General features: G+C 39.8%; 1 protein-coding gene and 1 long non-coding RNA gene across 2 annotated transcripts in view; both read left to right on the plus strand.

Annotated features, from left to right (window-relative positions):
- The window catches only part of C4H4orf50 (chromosome 4 C4orf50 homolog), an 83479-nt gene that overhangs the window by 62946 nt on the left and 6709 nt on the right, over positions 1-13824 (plus strand). The window lies entirely within an intron of this gene.
- On the plus strand, positions 97-4863 carry LOC137473029 (uncharacterized). The gene is made up of 3 exons (XR_010998567.1): positions 97-407; positions 1711-1786; positions 2618-4863. It is a non-coding gene; the product is annotated as an uncharacterized lncRNA (long non-coding RNA).

Raw genomic sequence — 13824 nt, forward strand, 5'->3', positions numbered from 1 at the left:
AATGCAAAGACAGTGAAGGATCTGGCTATCTAGATAAATAAAATAATTGAGGGGTGCTTGCAACAGCATTCTGCTTAATGTAGTTCTTAGATCCATTGAATGAGCACTTGGTCCTGCGTGGATTAGGGCCTTGCCTTGAGGAGTGTGAGAAAGGCTGGCACTTAAAGCCAATTTCCTGTGAAACAGGTTAGTAATTAGAGAGATGCTCTTTGCTGGGAAGGCTCAAGATTTGTACCACAGCTGATGTTCATTTGATGATTTTGAGCTGATGTTCATTTGTTCCAGTCGCCAATCACATTGTCAGAAGACAGACTGCTGTGGATCCTGGGTGTGGACCATGCTCTCTAGATGCAGATGTTGTTTAGATACTTTGAAAACCAAGAAAAGGTGTTTTCTGTGAAGCTGAGGTAAGCCCATGTTGTTGAAGACACAGCCCAGTGCTAGTGGGGATCAGACACTTTGTCTTACAGGAGAAACAACCTGATTACAGAATGGTTTGTTACAGACATCATTAAATGTTAGTGCTGTCATGGAGACATGTCTTTAAGACAAAGGAATTAGAATTTTCAAGTGAGAAGCAACAAAATTCTGAATCAGATTTGCCTGTGAGTTGAATATTTCTCATAGTCCATGCCCCTAAAGAAGCTTTGCAGTATTTTGGTATGTAGAGGACCCATGTGAACTCTACAGGCAGGAAAATCCTAATTTGTGTACTTTTTCTGTACAGCAAGGAAGCTTCCTGTGAGAGTTGTTTGCTTTTACCTTGCCTCTGAGTTTTCAGAAAGCACTTCCTTCTTGTAGGAAATTCTTGTAGGAAGTTGGAGGCTTTTTTTTTGTTTTAGTTAATCATGGCCACTGAGTTCAAAAGTAATGCAGGAATGCAGATAAATAGAGGCAACAGTGAGTGCAGACATATGGAGGAATGATGATTACTCCATTTTCATTGGAAAACAAGCCTAAAAATTCTCCTGTAGCCACAGCTCATCTGTGCTACCAATTGAATTTGCTAGCTAAGTCTGTAACATACCACTTGAGCCTAAACCAGTGAAATAAGGGAAGAGTTAAAATTCTAGTCTCCTGTGAGCCTTTGTTCAGCCTTCAGTCCTACAAAGAAAACCTCTCATTGGTTTAGAAGGGTCCCAACTCTTTTCCTTTTTGTCTGGCCCTGAAAAGGCAGATCAGTTTTGCTACTAGCTTTATTGAGACTGTCAGCCCGCTCCTGCCGAGAGGCTGCTGCTGGCCAGGCAGCTTTCTGCAGAGGGAACAAGGGAAAGAAAGATTCTGCATCAGAAATACCACTTGTATTGCTTTCCTTGCCTCCTTCCCAGCACAAAGGTTGTTTTGTTTGTGCTCAAGAACCAACTAAAAAGTTTGGCTGTGAAATGAGCTCTCCTCTGGAGAAAGGGGAAGGGGTGGAACATGTAGCATACAGCTTCAGACACAAACTTGTACCCACTCCCTCCTCCAGGTCATGGGCTAGAGATGGTTGTTGTGTTACTTCACATGGCTGCAGAGCAGCTCATGAGACAGCAGTTGCTGGTTTGAGTCCTTGAAGAAGTAATTTAATAAGTTAGAACCATTTATTCTTATTCTGTGATATAATTAGATAGGAAAAAACTTGACAAAAAAAGTACTTCCCCCTTGTTGGTGGGACACAGGGAATATTTGGGTATTTGTAATTTGCTCACATTGGTATTTTTTTCAATTCAGAGTATTTGGTGCTGCCAAAAGTGAGAGAGAAGAAAAGCACTTCCCTTGCAGCTGACACTCACTTAGGCTTCTCAAGGTGGGCATTACTTCAGTAGACTGAATAATGTTAGACTCATGGAAATAAAAATTCTCCCAGTAGTTGCCACTGGTGTACACCCCAGTGTATACTCATACAGTGTATAGTGTATCAATCTCTGCTGATAGGTTCTGCCCCTGAAGAGCTCTTATCCATGTTGCTTGTTTCTTGTGAAACCAAGGATTTGCAAGATGAGAGAAGGATCCACATTGTTTTACTTCCTGTCAGAGACTAAGGAGTTTTTTGTGTATTAGTCTTATGAAAATGTAGCCTTGCACCAAGCACTGCTGAGCACATTTCAGGCTTTAGGCTCCAGCAATAAGGGGATAGATATGGCCCCTACATCCAATGCAATTGGGCACTGAATCAGATGGGTAACTGAATGTCTCACTCTGTGCTTAAATCCCTTGGGCTATGATAGAGGAAGCTTGAAGGGATTAGTTTATTTCCTTTTGCTTCTGCAAAAGTGGGTGGTTTACATACTTTGAAGTGAAGACAGTATGTGTAATGCCTCCACAAGAAATGTTAGTGAAATGAGGGTACCTAGAAGTTGCCTAGTGTCGTTCTTTATGGGCCTGGTGCCTATTCTTAGTTTCAGGTCTATGGAATTTGTAGGATAATCATCCACATGATCCCAGTGACTTGGTATGTTCAAGCAAAGGTGTGGGATACAGAATGTCTGCATAGTTAGCTGCAACAATCTACTTCTGGCTTTTTGGCTAAAAATGGCTCAGAGAGCTGACCTTTGAACCTGGTGTCCAATACTGCAAGTTAAATATTGGCTTGGGGATGACTTGAGAGAAAGCACAGTCATTCTGTTCCTCATTGCAGCCTGTGCACAGATGTGAGAAATGGAAGAAGCTGTGGTCTGGGGAGCTGCTTTCCATCAGAGGAACATACCAGTTGGACTAGTTCATCCCAGGGCTGCCGCTGAATCTTCAAAAGACAGCACATAAAAATCTATTTATAATGGAGTGAAGAAGAGTGGGAAGAAATAAAGTGTGAACAAACCATTTTATTTAAAAATTAGTTCATGCTTTCAGCGAAGTTCTGGTTTTCCCTGTGAGCTTGCCAACATCCCTTAATTCATATCACTTAGAATAAAATTACTTCTGGATGTAGGGAAGCTTTGAATTGTCTTTTCTGTATCACTAAATAATGATTGCTTGGGGAGATAGGAAATGTAAATTGAAAATGAATGAGGTATAGCTGGTAATATGTTAGATGCATTATCTCCAACTTGAGACCTTCAGTCAAAAAAGAAGGTCATCTGTAATTGTTAAAGAGCACTGAAGCAGGTACTTATATTTTAACTTTCCTCTTTTTTGGGTTGAATTTTCTCCTCATAACCACTGCAACACTCTTCTGAGGAAGCATGTGCCATGACTTCTTACATTGCCTAAATTACATTCTTCTGTTGTAGTTTATGAGACAGAGGATGCAGGAGATCTGTATTTTGCCAAATGGCTGATCTTCACTAGTTTTCTGGAAATTAAAAGTTTTTTTCCCTTTGCTTTCTTTTTCTGAAAAATCTCACTTTCTACAATTTGTATCTGAACAATTCAAACCATGAAAATATTCTGCCTCATTTTTATGTTCCTGGATTGAATTGATTTTTTCTTTTCTTCTAGACACATCATTACAACTGCCCTTAAATTACACTGAGTCAGGCAACAGTGTAGAAGAGGTACATGGTCCCATGAAGTACCCCTAGTGCTTTACTGAATGGCAGAGGACATGTTTCTTAAACCTGAGCCTCATTTTTAACATGTAGAAAACTGGTATTACTGATGGTAATAGTGAATAATGTAGTGAATTCTGATCATCTGGGGCAAGATTTACGGGACAGATGTGGTGGGTGGAGAGGAGTATGGCCTGCCTCAAATTTCCCTCCAAATATTCCCAATGACAACAGCAAACTGAAAGCAGATGGAGACATCTCTCGCTTGCTGAAGTGAAGTGGGACTGGTTGTAGTGGATGTCCTTGTAAACCTCCTGGTCTGTCTTCCCATGGAGAAAGAGGGAATCTTTGAAGCCTTGTGTCTTCTGGGGCTACAGCTGCTTGGCATTTCTGCAGTTAGTGGCATCAACCCTCCACCAATGAAGTGCATAAGCAACAGTGGGATTTACTATTTAATTGAACTCTGCTTTTCTAGCTGTTAATTATACTCCTGGTATGGTTTTTCATGTTTAGCTGTATCATTATGCTTAACAGAATGTTTGTTGTTACCTGCTGTGATTTTGAATAATTCACAGTATTAACATGCAATTAGGGACCATCATAAGTTCTCCCCAGAGAAAACCAAAAGTTGCTTTGCTGGTTTTGTGTATTTGAAGATGAGTGGAAGGAAGGTTCTGGCTTCTGTGGTCCTTTGTCAGAAAGAAAATTTTGAATCAGCCAATAAAATTAAAGTACTCATCTCAAGAGTATAGTATGCACACTATATTTGAAATATTTTTATGAAAGTACTTGCTAAGCTGGAAATAACCCAAGTAAATCGGCCCTGAACCTCTGTAAACAGCAGTGTGTTGTACTTTCAGTTAATTGTTTCCACAGATGTAGTCAATGACAACATTGTGTTTATCCCATGGCAGTGTTACTGCAGCTCTCAATTTCATTTAGTTTCCTTTTCTTAATGGATGGGTTTACCAAAACTAAAAATAAAATCTTATTTTCCCATTATGACAGGGATTTTCTTACATGGGTTTTGTGAGTTGCCCTAGAAACAAGCAAACACTGAAGTTAGGTCAGAAAAATAAGTGCCATGCCAGCCATCGTTTTTTCGGTTTCTTTGGTTCCATCGTAATACTGGACAAATTATGTGGCTGAGAGTCCAGCTGATAGTTGATACTGGCAGGTGGCTTCTGAACAAAGATAGCTGTGGCATATTTCTTTTGATGAGAAGAAGGTCAGTGGCAATATTACATGGTGAAAAGTCTCCCTCAGCCTGGCACGTGTTCTGGAGTCTCTGCTCTCTGCCAATGTCTGTGCTTTGTTGCTGTCCCAGGTTTGCATTGACTTCATGTAGTCTGTATCAGCCAAGATCTTTCACAGTGTAAGGATAAAAACTTTCTGGCTATCTTCACAGGTAGCTATGAGATATTTTCTCATTTTTCCAAATGATGAAAACCCCGGCCCTCTGAAAGTGAAGCAGACCTGTTTAATGTTAATACAAAAGGCCATTGCCAAAGGTTAACTTCCTTCTAAGTACCCAGATTGTTCCCTACACTCACTACAAGTTTGCAATCTGCTTAATATATGCACAGTCAAGGAGAAGCTGTAAATATAATGCTAAAAGCAGGCGCTTGGAACTATTGCTCTTGCTTCTCTTCAGCTTATGCAACTGTTTGCAGTAGCTTTCTGCCAACACAACTGTTGTGTCCTAGTACTTTGGGCTTCATCTTGTAAGTCTCCTGAATATGCTGTTCCCATTACAACACTTTGAACAGATCCATGTGAGGAGGTTTTGCAAGACCAAGTCATTAGCTGAAAGCCATAAATACATCACCACCTGCTTAATTCATCAGTCTAGAACTGAGCTAGCTCATGAAGTTATGCCAGCTGGAGTCCTGGCTAAAAAACCCAAAACCCTGGTAACCAAACATTTTGACCATCAGAAGCCTCGACCTCAAACCCAGATAGGTAATTCCACCTTCTCTCCTTGCAAATGATTGAAGTTTGTTCTTTTAGAGGTTTTCCAATGAGTCTTGCTGACCTTTCAGCTGCAGCTTTATGTTCACTGATAGGTTTCTCATCTGCCTATTCCATCTGCAACTGCAGCCATCTCTCTGCAGACAGACCCAGAAAAATCTCTGACAATAAATAACATTCTTGTTGCACAAGTATTTAAGTCGATTGAAGGTGATGAGGTGATCCAGGAAATTACTGCTCCCATAAATTCCTGTGTCTGTTCTTGAGGCATAGTGTAATATCTGATACTTGTCTGCCACTGTTGATCTCCAAGAACCCCTTATAAAATTACAGTCTAATGCTTTAACAATGTGTAGGTGGGAAGGATGCATTTTATGTAAATTTATTCAGGAAGTCTTCAAAACTAATTGCTTGAAGTGAGTGGGGAAAGCTGATGGAGTGCGATAGACACACTGATTTTTTTTCTGCTTTTAGAATAGGCAGTGCTGATTAACTGGGTTTAGTATAGCACTGCATATATTAACTGATTATCCAATTGCTCAGTGGATGAGCCTGCTCTGTGCATGATCTAAACAGGCCATGCTCTGGATTGTTATTACAGATGTGGATTTAGGGAGTTTTGGTGTTACACTTCTGCAGAGAATACCATTGGTTTTGGTGAATTTGGTATTGAATTATTGTCCTGGCCTCGTGTCAATATTTTATTTGTAAAAACGGAATTAGATACACACACAAAAAAAGTGTAAAGTTTTATCTGCAGAATAGACCATTTATTCTGAAAAGTCTCAGATTTGGGAGTAATGGAAGGGAAATCCTCCTTCACATATGCTCCTCAGCATCGGTACCCCTGAGAGGTGTCAAAGGCTTGTCTGTCAGTCAGCCTGCTGGTTTACATGCCAAGTCCTGTTTGGTCTTTCTGGTTTGTGCTTGTTAGATGTGCTGACTTGTCTGTTAGAACATCTTCTGATCTTTCTTTAGAGCCATTCTGGACACATCCACCATTCTGCAGGTGTGGACTGTGCTCCTTGTTCCTGGTAGATGACCTTGCATTGTAACTATATTTTCATCTTTATAGAAAGTCAGTGATTTCATTTCCCCACTAGCTGGAGGCTAGGGTTACAAGTTAGAGTTATGTGCTTGATCTAGACCTGGGAAATGCCTAGACGTCTACATGTATTTGATAGCTGAATGAAGCACACCACTGTGCCTGCTGCAGTAGGCCAAATTTGCTGTTCTCAAGTATGTATGAGTGTGTCATGGATCTGTGCATGCTTCCTCTCTAGCATGAGAGCTGGGCACTTGCTGTTGACTTGTGTTCTGTTCCCTGCAAGATACCTTGACCTAGTTCTAATGGAGAGAAGATTTTTACAGCATCTGAGACTGGATAGACTATTCCATGCTATGCCTTGACCACTTCCATGAGCATTTCACTGGGGTGACTGGTGGATGTGTGACAAAATGGAAAAGGTCAAAGGAAAATGCAGAGCAAGAAGCAGCTGCAAGAATATGTGCTGGAGTGGACTCACAAGATAACAACTAAGTTTAAAAGATTATATTAAAATACAACTAATATGAATTAAATTAAAATACCTTCTTTCCAGAAACAAAACTAACTTGAATGGATGAGCACTAGTGAATTAAAAAAAATGTAAAAAGCCTCATGAAAATGATCCAGCGTGCCTGTTTGGAAGCACCCTGTGGGGAACATGTAACAATTACAGGTCTTTGGAAAAGCTGCTCTTTGGAAGACTCTGGTTTCCATGGGTCTCCCTTAACAGGGAAAAAAGATGGATATGAGCCTTTGATAAGCAGTGCACAAGGTTAGGTAGCAGTCACAGCATATTCTGCCTTACTTATGTGGGACAGAGAGCCAGATGCATCACTGTTACATAAGCCTGCTGACCTGCATATAGAGCTTTGTGGTAACAGGAGTTTCAGAAAAATAAATCCTATTCAGTTTAGCTTACATGAAGATAGAAAATCCAGGTATGTTTACAATGGGAAACTCCACAAAACATGTTATTCCTTAAGGGGCTTGGTTTTTAAATTTAAGTCGGGAGGGCTCACATACATAAATGTATCTTGGGAGGACAAAGAGGATGGGAGAGGAAGCAGTTAGTATGATGCAAGGTCAGTCTGCTGACTAATGCTACAGTCTGCATATTTGGGAAATGGGACCACAAGATGTGTTGTACACCAGCCATAACAGCCTATTATTCAAGTGGTGCAGCATGAAAAAAAGTTCACGCCAATTTGCAGAGGATTTGGATGGATTTGTTTAATTTGATTTTATTCTGATTTGAAATGAAAATTAGTCTTTTTTCCCATTCTTAGTGAATAAAATAGAATATTTTCAATTGGAAGGGACCTACGACAGTCATCCAGTCTGAAGGTAATGATATCTAGATCTAGAGACATCAGGCTCTGGGGTCCCCAGCTGGAGGAATTCTGTCTGGATCCTCTGGCTGCCTAGGATGCCAAGGAGTTACACATTTCCAGGGCTTCCAGGCTCTTGCTTCTTTTCTTTCTGCCTGGTGAGCTAACAGAGAGCTGGCAGCCTTGGAGTTGATGGGCAGAGATACTCTGCTCTGAGTTTCTTGGCATCCTGCCTAATGAGATCTGTAGAGGAGCCAGCAGCTTAGGAGCTCTGCAATCTCTGAGATAATCCTGGAGCAATAACTTCTTTCTAACTCCCACTCTCTGTCAACTTGTCAGGAATACACTTGAAGAACAGGGAAGAGGACCTGGCAGGAAATTGGGTGTGATTTCTGCCGTGTCATCAAAGTCAAATGTGCCATTAAAAATGTTTCTGACCGCTTTTAGTAACCCCACACAGTAATCCCAACGTGTCAGCACCTGATCCTGGAGGTTCTGTACCCCTTTGCTGCTGATATTGTGGGTACAAAGCTCCGTGAGGCTTTGTACAGAGAGGACAAAGAAATATTTACACTATTCCAGTACCTTTGAAGTTGGGATGTGGGTCACCTGCAGCTCTTCACACAGCACTAGCCTGCCTGTAGTCAGATGGCCTACAAACCCCAGCTGTTCTGAAGGTATTGGGAGACATGATTATTCCAGGAAGGCTCTTGACTGATGTATTGGCTAGAATGATGGTGCTGGCAAAGTGGATGAAATACATGTTGATATCCTGCGTTTTTTCCCTTCTTCCCATGCTTGCTTTAGTATTGACCCTGAGATCTGTGTCTGAGTAGGGATACTGGTCCAAACAGTATGCACAGGAGAATTTTCTGGGCGCACATGGGCCCCAAGCAGGTACTTAAAATTCAGTACATATTGCCAATGTGAGTTATAGCATCCTAAAGGTTGCTGTAATTTATATTTATAATCTACAGCTACAGAGTGATGTTTTAGCAGCTGGGGAGCCCTGGAAGGTGAGCATCCTCTTGCTTTTCCTAGGCATAGAACTGTAGGATGATGGGCCCTGTGGCTCACTGTCATGACCGTGGCCACTGCAGGGTGAATTAGGACTAATGATACAATGCAAAATTGCCCATATGACAGAGAGAATCTGGGCTACTGTGTTCATCTTGTCTGATTTCCAAATTTTTCAGTGCTCAGGGGGACAGCATTATAACAAAGTTCGAATTCCTGCTATGTAGGTCATACGCTGCATAGGTCATACACTGCGTGCTGAATCCTCTATCACAGGGATAAAGCTGGACCAGAGAAACTTGATTTGCATCTGTAAATATCAATGGGAGTAGCAGATGTTTTTCTTTTACTGAATCATTTCCAAGGAGTTTAATTTGTGATAAAACCATCTAGGCTTTTACTGTTGATGGTACATTAAAATACGTTGTAGTAACTGCAACTTAACTGCAACGTGTTGCAGTTATTAAACTCTGCAGTGTTTAGATTTCTGTGGCTGGGCAAGATTCACTGTTGGTCTGGAGGCTTTGGAAGTGACAAGTAGTGTGTCTGGCTCTGCCACGAGGTATTCAAAAGTACCATCACCCTCCTGATCCTGGAACCATGGCTGTGCATCCTCTGTGTCTGTCTGACAGGGCTGTGCAGGCTGACACACGGATCTGCAGTGGGTTCATCTGGGAACAGAAAGCCTATGATTTGCTCACAGACTTGTAATGATACTGCTTTGATTACTATTTTAAAAAATTAAATCTGACCTGCTCTAGCAGTTATTCTGGCATTTGTCAGGACTTTATAAAGGTCAGGCAAGGAAAACAAAGCAAAACAGTAATGTTCAAATATTTGTGTGTTCCTAAGGTTTTGCTATGGGGTGCAGAGCATCTAGAAATCCTCTTCTTCAGATGCTGCTTAATCTGCTCTGGATGCATATACATCATTATTCCCTGCATGGCTGGAGAGGCTGTGAGATAAAAAAATGCTTTGCTGAAATGTGAATTCACTTGCCTGTTTTTCTTAGGCTGGTAGCAAGGCAGACCTGCTGATCAGTTACTGCTATGACTGTGCATTTTAGGGGAAGACATTTCTTTGTTACTGCTGCAGCTCTGTTGTAGCAATTAAAAAAATGTGTGTAAGGAGGAGGCAATAACTCTGAAAGTGACTTTGATGACTAAACATTATACTTTAAATATGCAGTGTTGCTGCTGATTTTTCCAGTCTCCTGTGAGTCATAAAATCTTGTCTCATATTGAGTGAGCTATTCTTAATGACCTTGACTTAAAAAAAAAAAAAAAAAGCCTGTGACTTCCCCTAAGTCAAATAATTTAAATTAATGGTTTTCTGTAGGATATTTGCAGTGCTTTTCAGATCATTAAAATTCCTGAAGGACAATGGGCAGGTCTGCATTTGCAGGCATCACTGGTGTCCCCAGGACAAAGCCCCTCTGGCCCAAAGGGTGCTGTGCCTTAGATGAATACAGCCCTCAGTCTTGTGTGCAGCTGTTGCCATGCAGATGTGAATAGAACTGCCTGGGAGGGTCATCTAGGAAGGAGGCAGCATGTTCCAGGCACTGAAGGGCTCAAACAGCCTCCACTTCCAAGGGCCTTATTTTGTCCTGCTCACAATTTGTGCTCTTCAATCCCAGCAGGTCTTTCATATTATCATGGCTGTACTTAAAAGGTTCATGGCTGCTACCTATTGCAAATATATCTGTTCCAGTGGTGTTCTACAGCTGCTCTGTGAGCATGATATTGCACATTGCCAGCAGATAGGAGAGGAGGCAGGTAATATGATGCAAGATCAGTCTGCTGACTAATGCTACAGTCTGTATATTTGGGGAATGGGACCACAAGATGTGTTGTACACATCTTATAATGATGATTTCTGTGTTAAGGGTGCCTCCCTGAGAAACTGAAGGGGGAAGGATGTGAAATTAACCAAGTTGAACACACTTTTATTGGATTTTTTTTCAGGGGAGGGAGGCTGTGGGACTCTTGTGGGTCAATCTGCCTTACATTTTCAGCACTGGAAGGAGCACTGTGTTGTAACTGGATGTATTACAGTACTAAAGCACACAGTGAATTATGTTAGATGTGAAGTATTTGTTGTGGGTTGTTCGTACTGTCTGTTACTGTAGGTAACTTCTTGATAATGCTCACTTCTTTAACGTCAGCAAAACATGCACATGATGGAGGTTTTCTTCACTTTTGACTTGCCAAGATAATCCTTCTGGAATTTGCTTTTTCATTGTACTGGGTTGCATTATTGTTGTGAGATGATTCTCAAAAACAATGTGCCCGATACACAAAAGGTACCACTCTGCCATCGTATTTGGACATGTCATGCTGTTACTGTCTCTGTAGTTTGATGTTAACTCATTTACATTAGCCTTTATGATTGTCTTAATGGGAGAAATGTAAATAACATTAAGTTCATGTGCATAATTTACCACAAAAAAAAGTGCCTGTGTTTAATAAATGCTGTTAGGTTTTCAAGGCTAATAAAGGCTTGGAGCTGTCTAAATGAGGCAGTGCCACTGCAGGAAAATCAAATCAGCAAAGTAAATGGAGTCCTGTGGAAGTTCCTCTCAATACAAAGGTGTTTTAATTGTTTCTTATTTTAAATTGGAATAAGGCCACTCTTTGATAAGGACTAGCACTGAGTGAAGACTATCTTAAAAAAATCCAGCTGGTTTTTCCTTTTTTATGTGTGTGTTCCAACAGTCTGTGATCAGTCTTCAAGGTTTCCTAGTCTGTTATTTTAAATTGCTGAACTGCTTCATATCAGCACGTTTCACCCTAAGCCTCTTGGCAAGCTAGCTATCCTTGGCTGCATGTTGGGGATTTTGGGTTAGCAACTGATCTCAGAAGTGTGTATGTATGTTACTGCTGGCTGCCTGCAAATTTGTGGAATATTTGATGAGCTGGAGGTTAGACATCAGGAATCTTCTGTAAGCATTTGCATCTCAGAGCTGCAAAGGATTGCAGGAATATTGTTCTAAAAGACATTTTTTGAAAGCAAACATATATATATATATATATATATATATACATATATATATATATATATATATATATATATATATATATATATACATATATATATATATATATATATATATATATAGGCCATTAACAGAAGAAATTAACTCCCAGAATGATGTTCAGCACAATAGTGAGTTTAACTGTCCATGCACATTTCTAAGATTCATATTTGCAAGTCCTCTTCAATATAGTTACCCAACCTTAATTAAGACTAAGTTGTTCTTCTCCAAGTAGTGTGAAAATGAGTCTGTATGTGTGTGACATTTTTATGAAGAGCTCTGTAGCATTAAATAGCAGCTTGTATTGTTGTATATTGTTCATATTCTACTGTTAATGAAAATAATGTATTTTCCGTAGAGTTGAGTAAGACAAGGCTCATTTATCATTCATGAATTCTTTTTTCCAGAATTGCACCATTAGTTTCATAAGAAAGAAACTGACATAAAGCCAGAGAAATTATGTTGAATGAGATCTATATATGTAACCTTTTCTAGTATTTAATACTTTTATTAAGCACAAGAATGTAGAAATACATAATATCATTTTCTAGCAGAAGAGAACATAATTTATTTGTGGTGTTCAGTATTCATGGTTGGTTAGTTGGTTGTTGGGTTTTTTTCCCTTCGATGCAATTCCTTTCCTCTGAGATATAGGCAAGCTCTGTTGGCCATTGGTTATAAATGGGATCGATATGTCTTCATTGAGAGTTTAATGAGGTTCACACCTCTTGAGCTGCAATGTGAATCCATCAAATAGAAATGCATTTTAGAGGCAGCAATTTGTGAATGAGAAGACTACACTGAATACTATCTGATCTTTTCTTTTTAACCAAGCACAGAAATCAAATCTTTTTGCAAAGACCATGCTCTTAGTTATGTAGCATTTCTCTACCAAACAGCTAAAGGATCCCATGTGTATTATTGCAAAATGCAGCTTTGCAACCTTTCCTTTCTTGTAATCACTTTCTTTCTTTTTTTTCCAGTTTTCCTATTTGCAAGTAATCAATTTTTTTTCTAAATGAAGATGTTTATATTTTAAAGCAAAGTACTATAAAACACATATTAAACAATTTATGGTAGATAATTTTCTACTAAAGTGTATGCTTGCCACAGACACATTGATTTTCTATAGTTAATAGAAATGATAAAATGACTGGATGCTAATGATGATATAAGTTAGACCAAGTAAAATATCTGTAATTAAATTATATTAAAGAATAGCAGAAGCCCTCTTGCCTGGCATTTTCTCTCATTTGTGCTACTGTAGCTCCTGCATAGTGATAGAAACCAGTGGTGCTTCAGTGGTTCTAAAGAAAGGATAATTTGTGATCCTTGATAAGCACAGAGGCACAGCAAAGTACTTCTTTTATATTTACAGCAGAAACTCTTTTAAGGTGTTGCTTAGGATTGTCTTCAAATATTTTTTCTCAAATGGCAAAAATATGCAATTTTTTGCTGGGTATAAAGAAATTTTATTAATTCCTTGAATTTTGCAGTTTATTCACTTTAAATACCTCTAATGCTACAAACCAATGGAAACATGGTGTTTCTGGCCCTGCACATCAGGGCTGAGGCACTGAGCAGCCACTGCTGACTTGAGATCTTTAATGCTGGGCTACACACTGGGCAAATGTCCCCAGAATGCATTGACTGATCTTCTGAAGTCACACTTGAGCAGTTGGAAGTGCACAGTGGTCCACCACCCAAACCCACTTCAGATATCAGGCATCATTTAAGCATGTTTTTACAGTGGTATCACCATGTTTCATGTCTTCTTTCAGATAACCAAAATAAAATAGCAACCTGCTTTTACTCTCTCTGTCTTCTAAATGGAAGGAACTATTTAACATCAAATCTTTGTGTGCATTCATTACAGGTGGGCTCAATGTTCTGAAAAGTCTTTTCCAATCTAAATAAGCACAGGTACTCTCTGAGATTTTGGGATTGTGTGTACAGTCC

Source organism: Anomalospiza imberbis, chromosome 4 (assembly GCF_031753505.1).
Source record: "Anomalospiza imberbis isolate Cuckoo-Finch-1a 21T00152 chromosome 4, ASM3175350v1, whole genome shotgun sequence".
NCBI lineage: Eukaryota > Metazoa > Chordata > Aves > Passeriformes > Viduidae > Anomalospiza > Anomalospiza imberbis.